Raw genomic sequence first — 21515 nt, 5'->3', positions numbered from 1 at the left:
AGGGAAGGCGGCAATTGTTTACTAATATCTGCTAGTTAGTGAGAATCTCTGAATACTGTATTTGCATAATCAAAATTGCACTCTAATTGCATTCCTTAATTACACGGAACAGCATACAGATCAAATTGAATCCATTGTTCCGACAGATAACCCCCCGCAGAACCACAGGCTTAATAAATGTAATAATGTTTGCTGGTGTGTTATTACCATCCGCACTCTGTAATTAGATGGAGCAGAGCAACGTCCCAAATTTTTACCAGTCGGAAAGTACATTAGGTTGCTTTTGAAGCAGACGTTTCCCGGAATGATGGAGACACACCAGCAACAGTTTGCTAAATATAGCACACAAATCAAAGACACACGGCCGACCCTTTGAGTGCCGGCAAGATTAACTGACAAGGAAATAGCTGCAGTGTTGCCTCCGTGTACGGGGGTCTCCCTCTGCCTGTTCTCTATTGTTGTCATGTTATTTATTCATTAAACAGTCAGTAGGGAGAATGCCATGTTATAGGGGCAACCGATGAACCTAAATCTGCAATAAGCATCTGCCCCAATTATAATATCATATATCATTAAAATAAATGCCCAAAGTCATCAGTAAATAGTCATCATATCCATCAGAACCAGCGTTGCCCCTAATGCATTTTACAGGCAGCGGACGCACAGTGCGCTTGGGTGGATATTAGAGTTAACCTAAGCCAATAACGTTAGGATTATTGTACTTAAGAGCAAAGAGCTGCTGATTCACTTCATAGCAGATGTTGCAGTAGCGGTAATAACGGCAATTGTATTATTTTTCCCTACTGCTCAAATCACGTTATGCCTAATAGGTTTATCGAGCTGCCCGGCCTGCTTCGGAAAATTTGAACGGAAGCCTTATGCATGTATTCCTTCAGGGAAAATGAAAGTTCAGCCCTGTACATTTTTTCTTTTTAATGTGACCGACATAGGGTTGTAGCATCCCTGCCTTCATTTCTGTGCGTATGTTGTATGGGAGGAGGGAAGGAGGTATGCTGATTTTTTATTTCATAAATACAGGTATGGGACCTGTTATTCCGAATGCACGGGTCCTGGGGTTTTCCAGATAAGAAATCTTTCTGTAATTTGGATCAGCTTACTTAAGACTGCTAAAGATGCATGTAAACATTAAAAGCACCCAATAGGATTGTAGTGCTTTCAATAAGGATTTATTAGATCTTAGTTGGGATCAAGTACAAGCTATTGTTTTATTATTACAGAGAAACAGGAAATCACCAATAAGGAAATTAGTAAGGATTCATTATATCTTAGTTGGGATCAAGTACAGGTACTGTTTTATTATTACAGACAAAAGGGAATCATTTAACCATTAAATAAACCCAATAGGGCTGTTCTGCCCCCAATAAGGGGTAATTATATCTTAGTTGGGATCAAGTACAGGTACTGTTTTATAATTACAGAGAAAAGGGAATCATTTAACCATTAAATAAACCCAATAGGGCTGTTCTGCCCCCAATAAGGGGTAATTATATCTTAGTTGGGATCAAGTACAGGTACTGTTTTATAATTACAGAGAAAAGGGAATCATTTAACCATTAAATAAACCCAATAGGGCTGATCTGCCCCCAATAAGGGGTAATTATATCTTAGTTGGGATCAAGTACAGGTATTGTTTTATTATTACAGAGAAAAGGGAATCATTTAACCATTAAATAAACCCAATAGGGCTGTTCTGCCCCCAATAAGGGGTAATTATATCTTAGTTGGGATCAAGTACAGGTACTGTTTTATTATTACAGAGAAAAGGGAATCATTTAACCATTAAATAAACCCAATAGGGCTGTTCTGCCCCCAATAAGGGGTAATTATATCTTAGTTGGGATCAAGTACAGGTACTGTTTTATTATTACAGAGAAAAGGGAATCATTTAACCATTAAATAAACCCAATAGGGCTGTTCTGCCCCCAATAAGGGGTAATTATATCTTAGTTGGGATCAAGTACAGGTACTGTTTTATTATTACAGAGAAAAAGGAAATCCGTTTTAAAAATTTAAATTTTATTAAATAAAATGGGTTCTATGGGAGATAGCCTCAATGTAATTCAGGAACTTTCTGGATAGCGGGTTTATGAATAACAGATCCCATACCTGTATCTAGATTATATTAGTTGAGGTATTTATCTGAATATTAAAGTGTACTTTTTATTTCAGTTTCTGTGCAGAAGTTAATAAGCTTGAATAAAGATTCAATTTTAAATGACTACATGTACGTAAAAAAAATGTATATATATATATATATATATATATATATATATATATATATATATATATATATATATATTAATTACAGTGTTGTAACTAGTATTAGTAAACCTTACTCCCCCCCCATAGTACAGTCCTTAATTATTTATTCTTAAAGACAGACCCTTCCCTCCCCCCATACTTCCATATCGGTGTTTATAGCCCAGCCCTCTGCTTCAGCCTTTCCTCATGAAATCTGATCTAAACAAATGCACATGGGCTAGAATCATCTTGTTGGTACTGAGATGAGATATATTATCCAGAAAGCTCCTACATATGGCATTGCCATTTTCCATAGTGCCCTAAACAATTCTTTATCTGCCTTTGTGCTTAATAAAACCGTGCCATGTACTTGATGTAAATGAAGCAAGTTTCAAGGTGGCCATACACATTTAGATCCGCACGCTTGGCAAAGTCGCCAATTGAGCGGATCTTCTCCCAATATCCCCACCTACGGGTGGGTGATATTGGGCAAATGTAGGCTAATTTGATCGTTTGGCCCTGGGGCGAAACGATCGAATTGTAACGGCGGCAATGGGCTTGTTGATCGGTCCCCGATCCGACTAAATCTTTTAACCTGCCTGATCGATATCTGCCCAATTTCAGGCCAGATGCCAGTCAGGCAGGCCTGTCTAAGGGACCGATATCGGCAGGTACAATTGGGCCCTGTATGGCCACCTTAAGTCACACTGATGGTAAAAATCATATTCTTTTGTTAAAATGTGTTTTATTAGCATAGTTCGCCTTGAAGTTAATTTTAGAACTTTAGAAATTCATATGCTATGTAACTTTTCAATTGGCTTTGATATTTTAAGCTCATTGAGCAGTGCCGATTCCATTCTTAAAGGGCACCTAACACCCCTATATTGTTTCCTCCCACCAGAGGTTAATAGAGCTCGCACTATAGGTGGGGGAGATAATAGTTTTTTTTTTATAAAAAGAATTCCCCCTGCCAGCGCTGGGATGCCTGCACTAGGAGGGAGCTCCCGGTGCGGGCGGCCATGTTGGTTGGCGTGCAATGTGCATAATAAGCGATCTCCCTGCTCGCTTACTATGCGCATGCACCTGACATAGGAGCGGTGAAATGTATGTAAATCACTGTCGTACACATGTGCATAATAAGCAAGTTGTAGCACTCGGTCATTATGTGCATGTGTGTGCCCCATCATGGCTGCCCGCACTGTGGGCTCCCACCCAGCGCTGGCAGGGGCAGTTCTTTTCTTAAAAGACCTATTGTTTCCCCTATCTGGAGTGCAGGCTCTATTAACCTCTGGTGGGGGAAACTGTATAGGGGTGATAGGTGCCCTTTAAGGTGGCCATACCACTCGTTTGGCCAAATATAAGCAGGCCCTAATAGTACAATTTTGTGGTTATTGTTACTTTTTATTACTTAGCTTTCTATTCAGACCTTCTCCTATTCATGATCCAGTCTCTGGTTCACGCCACTGCCTGGTTGCTAGGGGAAATTGGACCTCAGCAACCAGATAGCTACTGAAATCCCTTACTGGAGAGCAGGAAGTCTAAACTAAAAAAAGAAGACCAAAATGCAAGTTTTCTCAGTAAATCACGGTCTCAACTTTATGGCAAAAACCTTGTAATTCAGTAATGTGCTTCCAAGCAGGGGCTATCTCTTTGTCTGGGTCAGATTCAGTGATGCTAGACAGTGAAAGTAGTATATACTGTTTTACATATATATATATATATATTCTATGTTCTGCTATTAATATAAATATATTCTATTCTATATTAAATGTGTATTTTGGGTCAGGCTTCCCCTAAGCTGTTTACAGTGTTCTAGATGTATAAATAGACTTGTCAGCCTTCGTAGTGTGATTTAGAGAATATCTAGGCCAGGCAAAAGGTGTTCACTCCAGACATCACATTAACTGATCTTAAAGCTGGAAACCTAGAATATCTTGGGCAGCAAATAGTGTTCTTGCAAAATCTAACCCTATTAATACATGAAATTGCTCTCCTTGGCCCCTTCCAAAGCTAAGGGTCCCCAGAGGTAGATTCCTAGGGTTTAGGAACTGATGTACTAGAGCTTTAAGTTTTGTATTTATTATTTTTTGTAAAAGTTTGTTGGATTTTCTTGCTTTGACATCTCTTAAGATGGCCATACACGTAGCAATTTTCGATCTTTCATGCAACCATTGGTCGCACAAAAGATCGTTCCAACCCTCCACTGATGTTCAGGACTGAATCGTCAGATATGTAGGTAGAACCAATAGAAATTCTGCCTCCTTCTGCTGATCTTTTAACCTGGGCGATCGACGAGTCGACCAATATCTGCAGCCTTTTGCGATATTGGTTGCCTCGTCGAGCCAGCAAACACGCACCGAATATCGTACGAAACGAGGTTTTCGTCGGTGCATGTATGCCCGGCTCTAATCTTATGTGATCTGCATTCATTAAGGTCATTTACAAACACAGCTGCAAATGTCACGCTACACTGGTTGCTCTTGTTGATGCCATTCATTACGTCCAAACACGCTCCTCGCACTTCCACATAGTTGCACTAAGTGCCACTGCATCTGTCTTGCCTTTGAGTAAATCTTGCACAAATCTTGCACAATGGGCCTATTGATTTTGGAGCTCCCGCCACCCTAAATGTGGTAGTGACTCCAGGGTTCCCACATTGGGAAGTGGAGCAGTCCCCCACTCTGAACACATTAAGCAGCAGCTTGCCCCCCATTTTGTGGAAATATGCATGTGCAATTGTGTTTGCCTTTATGCACTGGGGCATCTGCACACTGCTCTTTGTGCGGAAATGAGCCTTTGTGTTTTGATCACTGCTCCCTAGGCCTGAAGCGTGTTGGCCACAATGGAGAAATAACTAAACATTTTTCTTCTGATGACATTATCCCTTTGATAATTCTGTTTGCTGTGAAAAGTAATTGGCCAATTAAGTAGTCTTCAACAAGCCTGATCCAAAATAAAATAAAGGTTTACTTCTCCTTCTGCAAGAGCAAATGCTTAAATAACAATTGACACCTAATCCATATTGTTATTGAAGTCCATTTCTCCCTGTTAGAAGTATTCCGGTGGGCAAAGAAAACCAGGCCTCGGGCTTTCACGTCCTATTATTGCTTACCAAGACGTAGCGTGCTGGCCTTTGGCATGTTAGATTGGATATTCACACTCAAAATGCCTGCTGGATTAATAACTGTTTTGTTTAGAATGCTTAGGCTGGCTCACCAAGGGAACTGACCTTTTACATTATTTTTTGCAAAACGCTAAAACAGGAATAAGTAGCACTTTCCCTGAGCTTTCCCATTACAAAACCAGGCTTGTAAAGTACAATACTGCTTAGCTTACTGTACTACCGTTGCATCATTGTATTCAATACGTACACTACTGAAGGCCTATGGCACCTCGCTCTAAAACTCCACTCACACCCTCAATTGAATGATGTCTGTTGATGACCCCTTTCCTTCATTGGAAGTGCAGATCCTTCTCAGTACATGATGCACCATTATAAGGGCCCAGTGGGTATGCAAGAGGCATTGTAAGAGCTTTGAACTCAATGACAAGAACACAGAAAGTAATAGATATATTTAGAAAGGTACAAACCAGATCAGGACATATTTTTAATTTCCTGGTGCAGCTGTTTATATTTCCAGGTACAGCACTCCTATGAAATACAGTAGTAGAATTTTTCAGTTGACCCAAATGCCAGCTTCATTTTTAAATGTCCCTTCTTTGAGTAGGCATCCTTGACAGAACTGTCAACTTACCCCATGTCACAAGAGAGATAATGATCCAGTCCAGGGTTTTTTAAGGCCTAAATTCCTCTTTACACTATATGGTAACATGAAATAATGTCTCAAAAAGGCCTGGAGTGGATCATTATCTCCCCTCGTGACATGGGGTTGGCTGACAGCTTTGATTTTAACATTGTCAGTGTCTTTTGTGCTGTTTTTGTGCCCATCGGGTATTGTTCAGCCCTGTGGCCCCAGAGCAGAAATTCCAACCAAAGATCGAGCTTTAAAAATTTCTTAAGGGGAAAATCTTTGAGACATCCCTTGGTAGTAAAGGTATAAAAGAAGAAAGAGAATGTCAGTTTGACGGCAAGTACATTTTAATGAGGCATGGGGTTTCCTGTCAAAGCCTTTTATCAAGGTTCTCTTTATCTAGGTCTTTGACCAAAAACATATCCAAAAATATTGGGAATTGATGTTCAGTAAATTGAGCAGATAACTATAATGCTCTTATTGAGTCTTAGCATGTTGTTGGCAGGCATGTCTGCTTGTGTAACAGCCCTTATATTGCTGCTCTGGGGCAAACATTAAAGCCTGTGAGGCACAAAACCATAGGAATTAATCCTTAGCCTTAAAAAAATATATCTTATCTTGACTATCCCGGGATACTCATTCAATGTTCTGTGCTTTTAGCTTAGCTCTGACCTTTTCACTGCTAAGAGGCATTAATAAATGACCTCCTGTTGTGCTTTTAGTCAGAGTACAACTCAGAAAGCTTTTTGGGACTTCTACTGAGTATGTTCTAAAATAATGCCTTGAGGTTTCATTCCGAGCATCTTCGTACGCTGTCCTCTTGTTTTGCAATTATTCATTTGCACAAAGGAAAGAAAGACAAACCTTGATGGAAAAAAGTGAATCTGGAAAAAAAACAAAGCTAGGCAGAACAACCTATTTCCCTTAGAGGGGCCTGCACAATTTACTTAGATTGATTCCATTTATGCATTAGGTTTCTTTATCTGGGTGCTCTAAACCAAAATTATGTTTTATGTCTATGTTTATACAGCTGGTTCATGATTTTTTATATAATAATATTTTGTGTTACCTAAGCCCGGCCCCCTGTTCCCCTGCTGGTCTGGCTGGCTACTTTGAGACTCAAATAAAATGTAACAGTAGTCAACTGTCCACAGCCTGATCAAATGTACAAATGTGATGTAAATAAGGAAAGGAACATCGCAGTGCAATGCATTGTGGGTTATGTAGTTCCTACATGCTGTCTGTAAGCTGTGGAGAAGTTATTACAATTTGTAACATCGATGTTTTAGTCCCTCCTCCCCTGCCAGGACTTCAATGATGTAGAAAGAGAAGAACTGTTTTGCGGCTGGATTTCAGCATATAAAAATTGCATTTATTCATACATTTCGCACAGTAATAGGTATGTTAGGGGTTTCTGTGTTGTATGGGGCTCTTTAACAAATTTTTATTTAGAAGCTGGAGTTCCCCTTTAAATGTATGCTTACTTGCAACAGGCGTTCTTGGGTGCTTACCTTGCTGTTGGCAAATAATAAAATTCAGTGCTGAGAAGGATAAACAGTTTTAAAAGAAGTCTTCTTCTCTTTGAGCAGTGTCTGTGTTTGTGCATTCTAACAGATTTGTCCGATTGGGTAAAGATGATGGAATATGACTAGTATGGCAGTCATAGAGGGAATTGATGTCTATAACAGCTAAAAGGCCAGTCCCTATAGTAGTGGAGGAACAAGGCAAGAGCTAGGTTTAGGCAGTTTGTTGCTATAGGTGACTTATTAACTGAGAGGCATATTTACTAAAACATTCCAAATTTTTCAACTTGTCGCATGAAAACTGTGACTTTTTAGAATTGTCGGAAAAAAAAATCCAAAACCTTTTAAGTTTTGAAGCAAAAGGAAGATTCTCCAGGGAAGGGACCTCTGCCATTGACTTCTTCATGATCTTGGCAAGTTTATGGAAGATTTGGATTTTTAGCCGTTTTGACGCATAGTAAATCTCTGAAAAGTCGTGCTTTTTTTTTTGAGTTTTAGCCCTAAAAATCCGAAAAAAGATCTGACAGTTATTAAATGGCCCTCTGAGTGTAATCTGTCACCATGACCACTACACACTATTGCATTCTTAACCAACAATACGTGTTACAGTGATAGAATGATGTGAATATTCCATAGTGAATTTTCAGTTAAGATCATTATTATTGATAGTACCAAATATTTTTGCAGTAGCTCTGAGGTGCCACAGGATACTTATATGGTGCAGTATTAATATTAGTAATATGCAGGTCAGAAAAAACTCAACCCAGACTGTACCCTAACCTGCAAAATGTTGCCAGTGTAGGACCCGCCCCCAACCCGTAACTGGGTCTTTCCTTTTTGTACACTGCTTCTCCACACATCTTCCAACACATATAAACTTCAGGAGCATAGGAATGGAGTTCTTCCGCAGTATAATCCACACTCAGCCCAACTCCACGGTTGGCCACTGATTAATGTCTCCAAAGATGTAGAACTTTTCCACCAAGCCACATAAAGGTTGGCTGGGGTGAAGACACACAGAGCTACTAGTAGCAGCTTCTTGTCGTGGCTACAAAAATAGACAATGCTGATCATTTTCTGATAATTGTCTGTACTTGTGTTTTAGCAGAGGCAATTCTCAGTATTGTCTATGGCAGGGGATATTCTGGCATTTAGTAGCCATGACAAGTAGCTGCTACTGGTAGCTCTGTGTGTCTTCACCATTAAGGATGGATGGTAAATGGCCCTACATCTCTGAACTCATCTCTAGGTACCATCCAACCCGCTTGTTACGCTCCTCTTCTGACCTGCTCCTCAACTCCTCTCTCATTCCCTCCTCACACACTCGCTGCCCCCCTTCTCTGGAATTCGCACCCACAAACTATCAGACTTTCTCCCAATCTCTTTGCCTTCAAGAGATCATTTATTTAAAGAAGCTTACCCTAATCTAGTTTAGCAATACCCTGTGCCCCACCTCTCACAACTCTGGTCATGCCCATTCCCACACCTTCTGTCTCAACCCTTTCTCCTTGTTGATTGTAAGCTCTTTTGGGCAGGGCTCCCTTCACCTCTTGTATCGGTTATTGATTGCTTTATATGTTACTCTGTATGTCCAATGTATGAAACCCACTTATTGTACAGCGCTGCAGAATATGTTGGCGCTTTATAAATAAATGTTAATAATTAGAAGAATAATAATGGTAGCCCTGCATATTTGTAAGATAATAAATGGAAGAAAACATAAAGAAGTTACAGCTAAATAATAATTGTATAATTCTAACAATACAATACATGCTGTACTTCTATGAGTGGTTCTTTATAGCTTGTAAACCTAGTTCATGAAAGTCTTAGGAATAGTAGAAATAAATCCTTTGTGTCGCTGCGTGTTATTCGTATTAGTAGTTGACAGCGCCGATTCTGGGGCTGCCGCGCCCTCTCTCCCGCTCTGTGCTTAGAACTTTAGCGTCAGAGCGGGTCCAGAGGGGGTCGCATCACTAGTGCAGAGAGTGCTATTGCGCTGTCTGCACTAGCAGAGGCAAATATTCGTTTAAAAAACAAAAATTCGGCTCTTAAAGTTACCAGAGGCGGCTTTTTGCCATCCCTTGTAACTGCCCGTTTACTGCCGCCTAAAGCAAGGTTCTCATTTTGCCTCACGGCACGAGCGGCCCTGGCGGTTGAATGTGCAGTAGCTTACAGAGAATGTTGCATTAGGTGATTATGTACTTCTCTGGACTTCTTCAAGCAGTGGTATACTATATTGTGAAATACAAAAGGTTCAAATGCAGGATATTTCCAATTTGCAGAGGTTTGAATACATTGAGGGACTGGGCAGCAAACTGACACTGGTAATTGCAAGGTTATGCACCTGAGTAAGATAGACATAAATTCTAGCCTTATTCTAGATGGAATTGTGTTGGTGGGTTCTTATAAGAGGAGATTGTTGGGGTTATTTAAAACTCTAAGTATTCTCAACCAGCCTTCTAAAGCTGATAACATAAATTTTTGTATAACAACTTAATCCGTGTCTTTATACAGTCATCCTAAATAATTAAAATGAATGAAATAGGTGAGATGTGCACCAATTGAATGTGAATTGTGCTATTAAGTAGCCTTCCTCCACCTAATCCTGTGCTAAATAAATCAAACATTAATTTTTTAGAGTTGGTGCTTCTCACAAACTCACAGATGCTGTTAATTCATTAAAATCACTAATCACTTTATTATTCTCCCATATATTTGGTACAGTAAAGAGACTATGTTTAACATACAGCAGTTGTTTAAAAATGATGCAGGTTCATCTACTTATGGTGGTATTACATACCACGTGGTCACAAAATTTAACTTAAATAGATACGGGATATGTCTAAATTATATTCCCCCGAGATATTAAAATACCCTATGGTATTAAAACAATATCTAAAACTTCCATATATTAAATACTCAAGTATCTCATACTGGGGGTTTAACGTCAGAGTTCTAGCGGGTATATTCAGTATTAATACTATTCCATATTCACATGAAATGAAAAGTGGATGTCCCAAATAATTTACTATTAACCACTAGTATCAGACTTAGGTACTGTCCTGGCCGGAAACTTACTAAGACCAAAGTAGGAATCTTTCTTCGCACCACTCTCCCTTCGCGGTCGTTCTTTTGGCGCCTGGAACTACAGATACCCACTATGGTCAAACAACTTCTGGGGGACTATAATTTAGACATATTCCTTTTTGTATAGTGGCACTGAAAGCATAACATGGCCTCTTTCTCGATCCCTCTTTTTGAGTATGTAGAGCAATTGTGGGCTCCAGTCCCTAAGAATTACATACAAGAGCTGGAAAAGGTGCACTAAGACATGCATGTAAGCTGGCAATGGGAATGTAATGATTAAATTATGAAGAAAGACTAGTTTTGGGTTTACTTTACAAATATGTTTGAGGCATTATAGACACATGTCAGGGGTTCATTTTTTCATGTCAAGGATCAGATCAGAAGGCAAGTAACAAGCCCCTACCATGGGCATAGAGCTGGATTTATTTGTGTGACTGACAGTTGTCTTTTCAAACCAATTTCCTAAGGAACTATGCATTTATTATGCTGGCCAGTGATAGGCAGTATTTGCCTAGTTATTCAACTGAAAATAACCAACACTGACCCATCGCATGCTAAGTACATTAAGCTTATTCTGGTTGTAGGCAAGTGTCGCCTGGAAGTTGCTGGCAGTTTCATTTTCAGGAAATGCTTTTGCTGACACTTTCTCATGTATCTGTCCCCATAGGGGGATGTGGATCTGAGACTGAGTGACATTCCCAGGGCTAGTAAAAGAGAATCCTGTCTGTTCCATAGCCTATAATAGTGAAGGTGAAAAAGGGATATGATAAATTAAACTCACCATTATAAATAGAGACATATCATTAACATCAAGTTGCATAAAAAGTGAAGGTTAAATATACTGCATATCGTCGATTTAACTCTATACAACACTATGTACAATTAGTACAATACAATGTGTATTTAGCAAGCTGTGTAACCAGGGCCATTTTAATAAATGGGCAAAAGGGCCATTTGCCCAGGGCCCACCAGTATAGGGGGCCAGTATAGGGGGCCCACCAGCACACTTTTTATATGAGATAACCTTTAGCAGAAGCATCCTGCAGAGTTGACAGACCTCTCATTTTAATCAATTGAAAGAGCACTACAGTATAGTTTCACGTTATTTGCCTTTTCTTGTGGCATCACTATTTTGTCATTTTTCTGTTCCCGGGGCTGTTGGTCTAGGCTGGCGGGGATCATGTCTGCTTCAGTAAGCGCAGACTATTTCTTCACTGTCTTCCTTACTATATTGAAGTTCCCGTGCTTGAGGGTTATTATATCACAAATTTCTTGGGCCAGTGGGGGCCCACCAATTAAATTTTGCCCAGGGCATGCTGGTACCTTGAAGCAGCCCTGTGTGTAACATTCTGGTGTTAAACACTCAGCCCATAGAAGTAGCAGTTTTCTATTTTAGAATTATTATAAAAGTATATTTTAGATGAAAATTAGCTGTTTTATGCAGTATATTTTTATAGAGACCTACATTGTTTGGGGGTGGGTATAGCGGGGGGTTATGATCACTCTTAGGGGCACATTTACTAATCCACGAACGTCCAAAAGCGTCCGAATGTGTTTTTTTGCGTAATGATCGGTATTTTTGCGACTTTTTCGTCGCTGTCTCGATTTTTTCGGATTTTTTGCGACTTTTTCATCGCCGTTACGACTTTATCGTATATTTTCTGCGACTTTTTCATCGCCGACGCGAAAAATTCGGATTGGTTTTTACGAAAAAATCGTGACGCAACGAAAAATCACGCAAAATTCGATAAAGTTCTGACGGCGACAAAAAAGTCGCGCAAAATACGAAAAAACCGCAACGGAAAAATCGCAAAATTTCCGTTTCCAATCCGATTTTTTCCCAATCGGGATTCGGATTCGAGGATTAGTAAATGTGTCCCTAAATGTATGAAAAGACTTTGTTACAGTTAGAGCTGTGAAGTTGTGGAAAAATAATTTTTTTAAAAAATCTTCCCACCTCTGGATACTTCCTGGCTAAATCCGGTGGTAAAGGGAGGGGGGTTAGGGGGTACTTGGGTGGCCTGTGGAAGACGGAAGTGACTTGGAATGTGCATGCAACTTACGTCTTGACCACACATGCGCATTAAGCCATTTCTGAACGCCACATGTACTGGTATTAACACTTCAATTTATTAGTATATTTAGTAATCAGGAATGTATTTTTTTGTTCTTCTGTAACATTTTGATAGTGTAAGGTGGGGTCTTCAATTATAGGTTACAGAAATATAGCTAACAAATAATATATAAGTAACTGATCCGGTATTCACTTATTCTGAAAAGATGTGGAAATAAGGTAACCAGGCCCGGATTTGTGGTGAGGCCACAAAGGCCCGGGCCTAGGGCGGCACAAATTTAGGGGAGACATGCCGCCTCGCCGCACAGCAATTTTGCTCCCATTGGGAGCAATGGGGACCTCTCCCCACTGCTCCGTATGGCAGTTTAAATCGCTGTCGCGGGGGGGGGCAAACATTTAGATACATCTGAAATTGCAATTTGCACACTGCACTTGCATTAGTAAGTGACCCCTATTTTACGCATGATTCCCGATAAGTAAATGTGTAAAAAATAGAATCCCATACAGGTAACGTCGTAACGCTACGAAAAAGTCGCAACATTTTGCAAAACATTTGGAATGGCTACGAAAAAGTCACAACAATTTTCCGAAAAAAACGCAAAATACCGATCATTACGAAAAAAACGCAATCCGACGCATGTGGCCCGTTCGTGGGTTAGTAAATGTGCCCCTAAGCCTAGTAAAAAAACATGTAAACATTAATTAATCCCAGTAGGATTGTTTTTACTCCAATAAAGATTACTTATAGTTTACTTGGAATCAAGTACACGGTACTGTTTTATTATTACAGAAAAAAAATCATTTTTAAAAAATTAGAATTATTTGATTAAATTGGAGTCTGTAGGAAATGGGCTTCCCATAATTAGCAGCTTTCTGGATAACAGGTTTCCAGATAACGGATCCCATACCTGTACAGTATATTGCTGTGCAACTTAACACCTAATTCGGTTGGTGAAGGCTCAAAACAATCGTCATTTGGTTATTCCGTACTAGTTTTTAAAGCTAATATCATGAGATAATGGGATTATATGTTTTGCTGTAAACAGATTACTGCTATAGGCTCAGCCAGCGCAATTGCGATTTAGTTTTGACCTTAGAATGACAGCGAAGGTCATTTAAATAATAACACGGTGCATTGATTATCTGGCGAGGATCTCACCGGTTTCTTTCCATCATCCCCACTAGGTCTTATACTCCGGCAGCAGCAGATAAATCACCGATTTCATTTTTCCTTTAACCCTTGCTGTAAGGGTTGGAAAACCTCACCATATATATGATAAATAACCATGGCTTCCAGAGCTGAGAGACTACATTTGCAGGTTCTGGATTTTTTCCGTGTGCTTTGATTTATGAGCTATGGGTGTATCCACGTTTAGAAGATCTTTTACTTTATTGTGCACTTTGCTTGTGAGTTTCCATGGCACGGCACATTTCCATGTCATCGGATGGGGGTAAAACACAAGGAGATGGGAGTCTGTTAGAAAATTGTGGCTTATGTCAGAAGACTGGGTGGACCATTAAACAGTCTAGCATTACAAGTCTTTATCTGTTTTGGCACATTAATTCAGATATAGGATCCGTTATCTGGAAACATCCAGAAGGTTCTGAATTACAAAAGACCATCTCCTATAGACTCCATTATAAGCAAATAATTCTAATTTTTAAAAATGATTCCCTTTTCTCTGTAATAATAAAACAGTACCTTGTACTTGATCCCAACTAAGATATAATTACCCCTTATTGGGGGCAGAACAGCCCTATTGGGTTTATTTAATGGTTAAATGATTCCCTTTTCTCTGTAATAATAAAACAGTACCTGTACTTGATCCCAACTAAGATATAATTACCCCTTATTGGGGGCAGAACAGCCCTATTGGGTTTATTTAATGGTTAAATGATTCCCTTTTCTCTGTAATAATAAAACAGTACCTGTACTTGATCCCAACTAAGATATAATTACCCCTTTTTATACTGCAACTCTACAATTTGGTCCAAATTACCCTAGCAACCAGGCAGAGGTTTGAATAAGAAACTGGAATATGAATAGGAGTGGGTCTTAATAGAAAGAAAAGTAGTAACAATAACAATTAAAGTGTAGCCTCAAAGAGCAATAGTTTTTTTTCTTGGCTTCCAGGATCAGCGACCCCCTTTTTTAACACTGGAAAGAGTCAGAAGAATAATTCAGAAATGATAAAAATTGAAGACCAATTAAAACGTTGCTAAGAATAGGCCATTGTAAAGCATACTAAAATTTAACTGGAAGGTGAACCACCACATTAAAGGTTATTGCCTGGCAGGCATTTAAAAAAAGTTAATGATAATTTGGCCACTTGGGGCACTGTATTTTTTCAATTGTAGGGATGATATTAAGGTTTATTTCAGTAGCAATTTAGAAAGACATTTCCTATACTAATTATGACTTTAGGTTGATAAAGGCCCCTCAGGACAATAACCCTATAACCAAATACAGGTATGGGACCTGTTATCCAGAATGCTTGGGACTTAGGGATAAGGGATCTGTCTGTAATTTGAATCTCCATACTTTAACTATGCTAAAAATCATTTAAACATTAATTATACCCAATAAGATTGTTTTGCCTCCAGTGAGGATTGATTGTATCTTAGCTGAAAACTAGTTTTATTATTACATAGAAAAAGAAAATAATTTAATTAAAATTTAGTCTAGTTTAGACAACCTTCCCATTATTCATAACTTTGTGGATAACAGGTTTCTGGTCAATGGATCCCTTACTTCCAAACGGATAACATTTTCCCTTTATGCCTGTGGCACACTCTGACCACCGCTATGTTTTCAGGATGTAGAGATACCAGCCTGCCAGGAACAAACTTTGGAAGATTTGTGACCATGCCCACACCGTGCTTTAGCCACGCCATATCATACCCCTTACTGTGTCCCAGTTGATACCCAAAAATATGGCAGGGTTACAGGTCCCTTTAATGTTAAGATCCCTTCCTGAGAGTACCTGCTTCTGCCATATGTGGATCATTGTTTATCCACTGAAATTAGAGTTGACTGTAGGCAGAGTGCTGTGCTTTGATTTCTGGGTACTCCATAACCTTATGGGCTTATCCATTGTATTGCACCAGGGCAACATCTATTAATAAATCTTTCTTATGCCCCATCTGGAACACAGATAACCCTTACTGTAAACCTAGTTAAATATGTACATCTATAAAGTGCTCATAAGGGATAATTGTTTGGCAGAGTAACCACTGGTTTGATTCTCCAGTAAATTTGCCAGCACTTTGTTTATTGCTTTTCTTATATAAGGCCATTTAAGCAAATCAAAGAATGCCATAATATCGCAAAACATTGATTACAGTTTTCTTTTGCCTGACTTTGGCAGTTTATCACAAATGAAAAGATTTACGGAATAATTATATGTTTATTCACTAACTCAGTTTAGTTTTTTGGGGGTATCCTTAATGGAGAAGGATCTAGGGGTTTTGTAGATAACAAGTTGTCTAATTCCAGGCAGTGTCATTCTGTGGCTACTAAAGCAAATAAAGTGCTGTCTTTTATAAAAAAGGGCATTGACTCAAGGGATGAAACATAATTTTGCCCCTTTATAGGTCCCTGGTAAGGCCTCACCTTGAGTATGCAGTGCAGTTTTGGGCTCCAGTCCTTAAGAAGGATATTAATGAGCTGGAGAGAGTGCAGAGACTGCAACTAAACTGGTTAAGGGGATGGAAGGTTAAACTATGAGGTTAGACTGTCGAGGTTGGGGTTGTTTTCTCTGGAAAAGAGGCGCTTGCGAGGGGACATGATTACTCTGTACAAGTACATTAGAGGGGATTATAGGCAGTTGGGGGATGTTCTTTTTTCCCATAAAAACAATCAACGCACCAGAGGTCACCCCTTTAGATTAGAGGAAAGGAGCTTCCATTTGAAGCAGCGTAGGGGTTTTTCACGGTGAGGGCAGTGAGGTTGGGGAATGCCCTTCCTAGAGATGTGGTAATGGCAGATTCTGTTAATGCCTTTAAGAGGGGCCTGGATGAGTTTATTGAAGTAGTGTTGTAAATGTGTCAGAAACTTTCCTGATTAGAAGACAAAATCTAGAGCTTTTCTATGTGCAAAGTGCACTGTCCTATCAGCTCTACTACTACTAGTAAGGGCAAAATGGTGATGATAATGAATGGGATCCTTTTTAGCAAAGACTACAAAAACTACTGGTATTCCTTAAAATGAGTAGAGAATAGTTTAAAGCCAAAGAAGGCTGAAACAGCTGGGCTGGGATCCACAGCAAAGGGCCTGTAGTACATTGTGCAGAATGACTTTTATTTGTTCAACTAATCCAGGCCAACCAAAACAATACCTGAACAGCTTTAACCCTTTAAGTGCCAGCCGAATTCGTCATTTCGGTTCCCCCCAGTGCCAGACGTTTTTTAAGCATTTTGTACTCATTCACTTTAACAATGTTTTTTGGTAGGAAAACCTCCACGAAACTAGGGAAATTATATATCGTTTTTTTCGTCACTAATTGGGCTTCGACATACATACCAAATTTTATAACTTTTCTGGAGATATGATGTGTATTTTGGGTGAAATATGTAAAAAAAAAATAAAATTATGAAAAATTTCTGTATATTTTGAGGTTTTTTTCCATAGAAAAGTTAATTTTACTCACTTTTTTTTATTGTTTGTAAAAGCCCTGATACTCCCAATTCCAACGATACCAAATATGTGGTGGTACCCCACAGTTCCTGTCCAGAAGTAACCCCCAAACTAAGGCAATACTTAGTACAATATCACACCAGAACAAAGCAGAAAAGCGCTTGTAACAGTTAATGCAGCATAACTTATATGTAAATCTAAAATATCCCCTCATGTTTGGTATCTTTAGAAACTACAGACCTTCAGGTTTCTAGGTGCAATGTAGTTTTCACTCAAAAGCCAAATACCTTTTGTCAGTGCATTGTGAAATTTGGAACTTTTTATGACATTTTTTTTTTTTTTCTAAAACGTAAACTTGGACGCATGATCAAATGTGGATTTGACAAAAAAAAATCTCATAAAAATTTTCTAACAAAGGCATATTTGAAAGACAAACTTCTCCTGAATAAAATGATGCCCCATATGTATGGGTGCACATAAAGACATGGGCACCAAACACTCCAAAGCAGGGGCAATGCATAAAGGCAATTACAGCTAAAAATGTGGGGGCTGCGCTCTATGTGCACTTCCTGCAGTTTTTCAGTGTTAACCCCCCCTACCTGTGAAATAACCCCCACAAACTATATATTTCTGAAAAGTGCACACCTTCAGCTATTCAGAGACACCACTCTTCTCTTTCTACATGGAAAATTGTGGCCGCAGTCCCTTGCAGAAGTCAGCGCTTTGGTCAGAAATCAAGGAAAAACTAGATACAAACCTAGATTTCTCCCCAAAATCTCCAAGGCAACTACCAAAAACTTACTAACCATCAATCTGCAAGTTCCCCTGAATAAAACGATACCCCATATGTATGGGTGCACATAAAGACGTGGCCACCAAATGCCCCAAAACAGGGGCAATGCATAAGGGCAATTTCAGTTGAAATTTTGGGGGCTGCGCTCTATGTGCACTACCTGCAGTTTTTCAGTGTTAACCCCCCCTACCTGTGAAATAACCCCCGCAAACTATATATTTCTGAAAAGTGCACACCTTCAGCTATTCAGAGACGCCACTCTCCTCTTTCTACATGGAAAATTGTGGCCGCAGTCCCTTGCAGAAGTCAGCGCTTTGGTCAGAAATCAAGGAAAAACCAGATAAAAAACCTAGATTTCTCCCCAAAATCTCCATGGCAACTACCAAAAACTTACTAACCATCAATCTGCAAGTTCCCCTGAATAAAACGATACCCCATATGTATGGGTGCACATAAAGACGTGGCCACCAAATGCCCCAAAACAGGGGCAATGCATAAGGGCAATTTCAGTTGAAATTTTGGGGGCTGCGCTCTATGTGCACTACCTGCAGTTTTTCAGTGTTAACCCCCCCTACCTGTGAGATAACCCCCACAATCTATATATTTACGAAAAGTGCAAACCTTCAGCTATTCAGAGACACCACTCTTCTCTTTCTACATGGAAAATTGTGGCCGCAGTCCCTTGCAGAAGTCAGCGCTTTGGTCAGAAATCAAGGAAAAACCAGATACAACACTAGATTTTGGTCAGAAATCAAGGAAAAACCAGATAAAAACCTAGATTTCTCCCCAAAATCTCCATGGCAACTACCAAAAACTTACTAAACCTCAATTTGCAAGTTCCCCTGAATAAAACGATACCCCATATGTATGGGTGCACATAAAGACGTGGCCACCAAATGCCCCCAAACAGGGGCAATGCATAAGGGGGGGCTGTGCTCTATCTGCAGTTATTTAGTCTAAACACCCCCATACCTGTGAAATAACCCCCGCAAACTATATATTTCTGAAAAGTGCACACCTTCAGCTATTCAGAGACGCCACTCTCCTCTTTCTACATGGAAAATTGTGGCCGCAGTCCCTTGCAGAAGTTAACGCTTTGGTCAGAAATCAAGGAAAAACCAGATACAAACCTAGATTTCTCCCCAAAATCTCCATGGCAACTACCAAAAACTTACTAACCATCAATCTGCAAGTTCCCCTGAATAAAACGATACCCCATATGTATGGGTGCACATAAAGACGTGGCCACCAAATGCCCCAAAACAGGGGCAATGCATAAGGGGAATTTCAGTTGAAATTTTGGGGGCTGCGCTCTATGTGCACTACCTGCAGTTTTTCAGTGATAACCCCCCCTACCTGTGAGATAACCCCCACAATCTATATATTTACGAAAAGTGCACACCTTCAGCTATTCAGAGACACCACTCTTCTCTTTCTACATGGAAAATTGTGGCCGCAGTCCCTTGCAGAAGTCAGCGCTTTGGTCAGAAATCAAGGAAAAACCAGATACAACCCTAGATTTTGGTCAGAAATCAAGGAAAAACCAGATAAAAACCTAGATTTCTCCCCAAAATCTCCATGGCAACTACCAAAAACTTACTAAACCTCAATTTGCAAGTTCCCCTGAATAAAACGATACCCCATATGTATGGGTGCACATAAAGACGTGGCCACCAAATGCCCCCAAACAGGGGCAATGCATAAGGGGGGGCTGTGCTCTATCTGCAGTTATTTAGTCTAAACACCCCCATACCTGTGAAATAACCCCCGCAAACTATATATTTCTGAAAAGTGCACACCTTCAGCTATTCAGAGACACCACTCTCCTCTTTCTACATGGAAAATTGTGGCCGCAGTCCCTTGCAGAAGTTAGCGCTTTGGTCAGAAATCAAGGAAAAACCAGATACAAACCTAGATTTCTCCCCAAAATCTCCATGGCAACTACCAAAAACTTACTAACCATCAATCTGCAAGTTCCCCTGAATAAAACGATACCCCATATGTATGGGTGCACATAAAGACGTGGCCACCAAATGCCCCCAAACAGGGGCAATGCATAAGGGCAATTTCAGTTGAAATTTTGGGGGCTGCGCTCTATGTGCACTACCTGCAGTTTTTCAGTGTTAACCCCCCCTACCTGTGAGATAACCCCCACAATCTATATATTTACGAAAAGTGCACACCTTCAGCTATTCAGAGACGCCACTCTTCTCTTTCTACATGGAAAATTGTGGCCGTAGTCCCTTGCAGAAGTCAGTGCTTTGGTCAGAAATCAAGGAAAAACCAGATACAAACCTAGATTTTGGTCAGAAATCAAGGAAAAACCAGATAAAAAACCTAGATTTCTCCCCAAAATCTCCATGGCAACTACCAAAAACTTACTAAACCTCAATTTGCAAGTTCCCCTGAATAAAACGATACCCCATATGTATGGGTGCACATAAAGACGTGGCCACCAAATGCCCCCAAACAGGGGCAATGCATAAGGGCAATTTCAGTTGAAATTTTGGGGGCTGCGCTCTATGTGCACTACCTGCAGTTTTTCACTGTTAACCCCCCCTACCTGTGAGATAACCCCCACAATCTATATATTTACGAAAAGTGCACACCTTCAGCTATTCAGAGACGCCACTCTTCTCTTTCTACATGGAAAATTGTGGCCGCAGTCCCTTGCAGAAGTCAGCGCTTTGGTCAGAAATCAAGGAAAAACCAGATACAAACCTAGATTTTGGTCAGAAATCAAGGAAAAACCAGATAAAAAACCTAGATTTCTCCCCAAAATCTCCATGGCAACTACCAAAAACTTACTAACCATCAATCTGCAAGTTCCCCTGAATAAAACGATACCTATGTCTGGTTGCACATAAGTACATGGCCGCCAAACCTGAAAATGCATAATATTGGGGCTGCACTCTATGCACCCCTTTTTTTTTGCCTGCACCCGAATGAATGGGATACGCTCGGGTGCAGGCACATGTAGCCGATATACGCATGAAAACGCGTGAGAATGCAAAGTCTCGCGTTTTCATGCGTATATCGGCTACACGTGCCTGCACCCGAGCGTATCCCATTCATTCGGGTGCAGGAACAAGTAGCAGGCGTAGGGCTGAATTTTCGGCAAGCGTTTTTCCACTTGCTGAAAAAATCAGCCCTACGCCTCGTGTGGCATCAGCCTAACCCTTGGCAATAGAAACTACCAGAACAATCTTAGCACCTCTGGACCTTTCTAGAACAACTGAAATCAAATGGAATAAAACCACTAAAAGCAATCAAAGAACAATAGTTGCAATGAAATCGGTAAGAGCCCTGGATCCACCAATGTCACTGCAAAAGCAACCTTTTTGGGGGCACTAAACACACAATAAAGAACAATGCAAAGATAAAACAC

General features: G+C 40.0%; 1 protein-coding gene across 1 annotated transcript in view; it reads left to right on the top strand.

Annotated features, from left to right (window-relative positions):
- gpr158 (G protein-coupled receptor 158) overlaps nt 1-21515 on the top strand; it is a 142008-nt gene that overhangs the window by 1917 nt on the left and 118576 nt on the right. The window lies entirely within an intron of this gene.

This window comes from Xenopus tropicalis, chromosome 6 (genome assembly GCF_000004195.4).
Source record: "Xenopus tropicalis strain Nigerian chromosome 6, UCB_Xtro_10.0, whole genome shotgun sequence".
Classification (NCBI taxonomy): domain Eukaryota; kingdom Metazoa; phylum Chordata; class Amphibia; order Anura; family Pipidae; genus Xenopus; species Xenopus tropicalis.
Note: the sequence above shows the minus strand (reverse complement) of the source record. Positions and strands in the feature narration are given on the sequence as shown.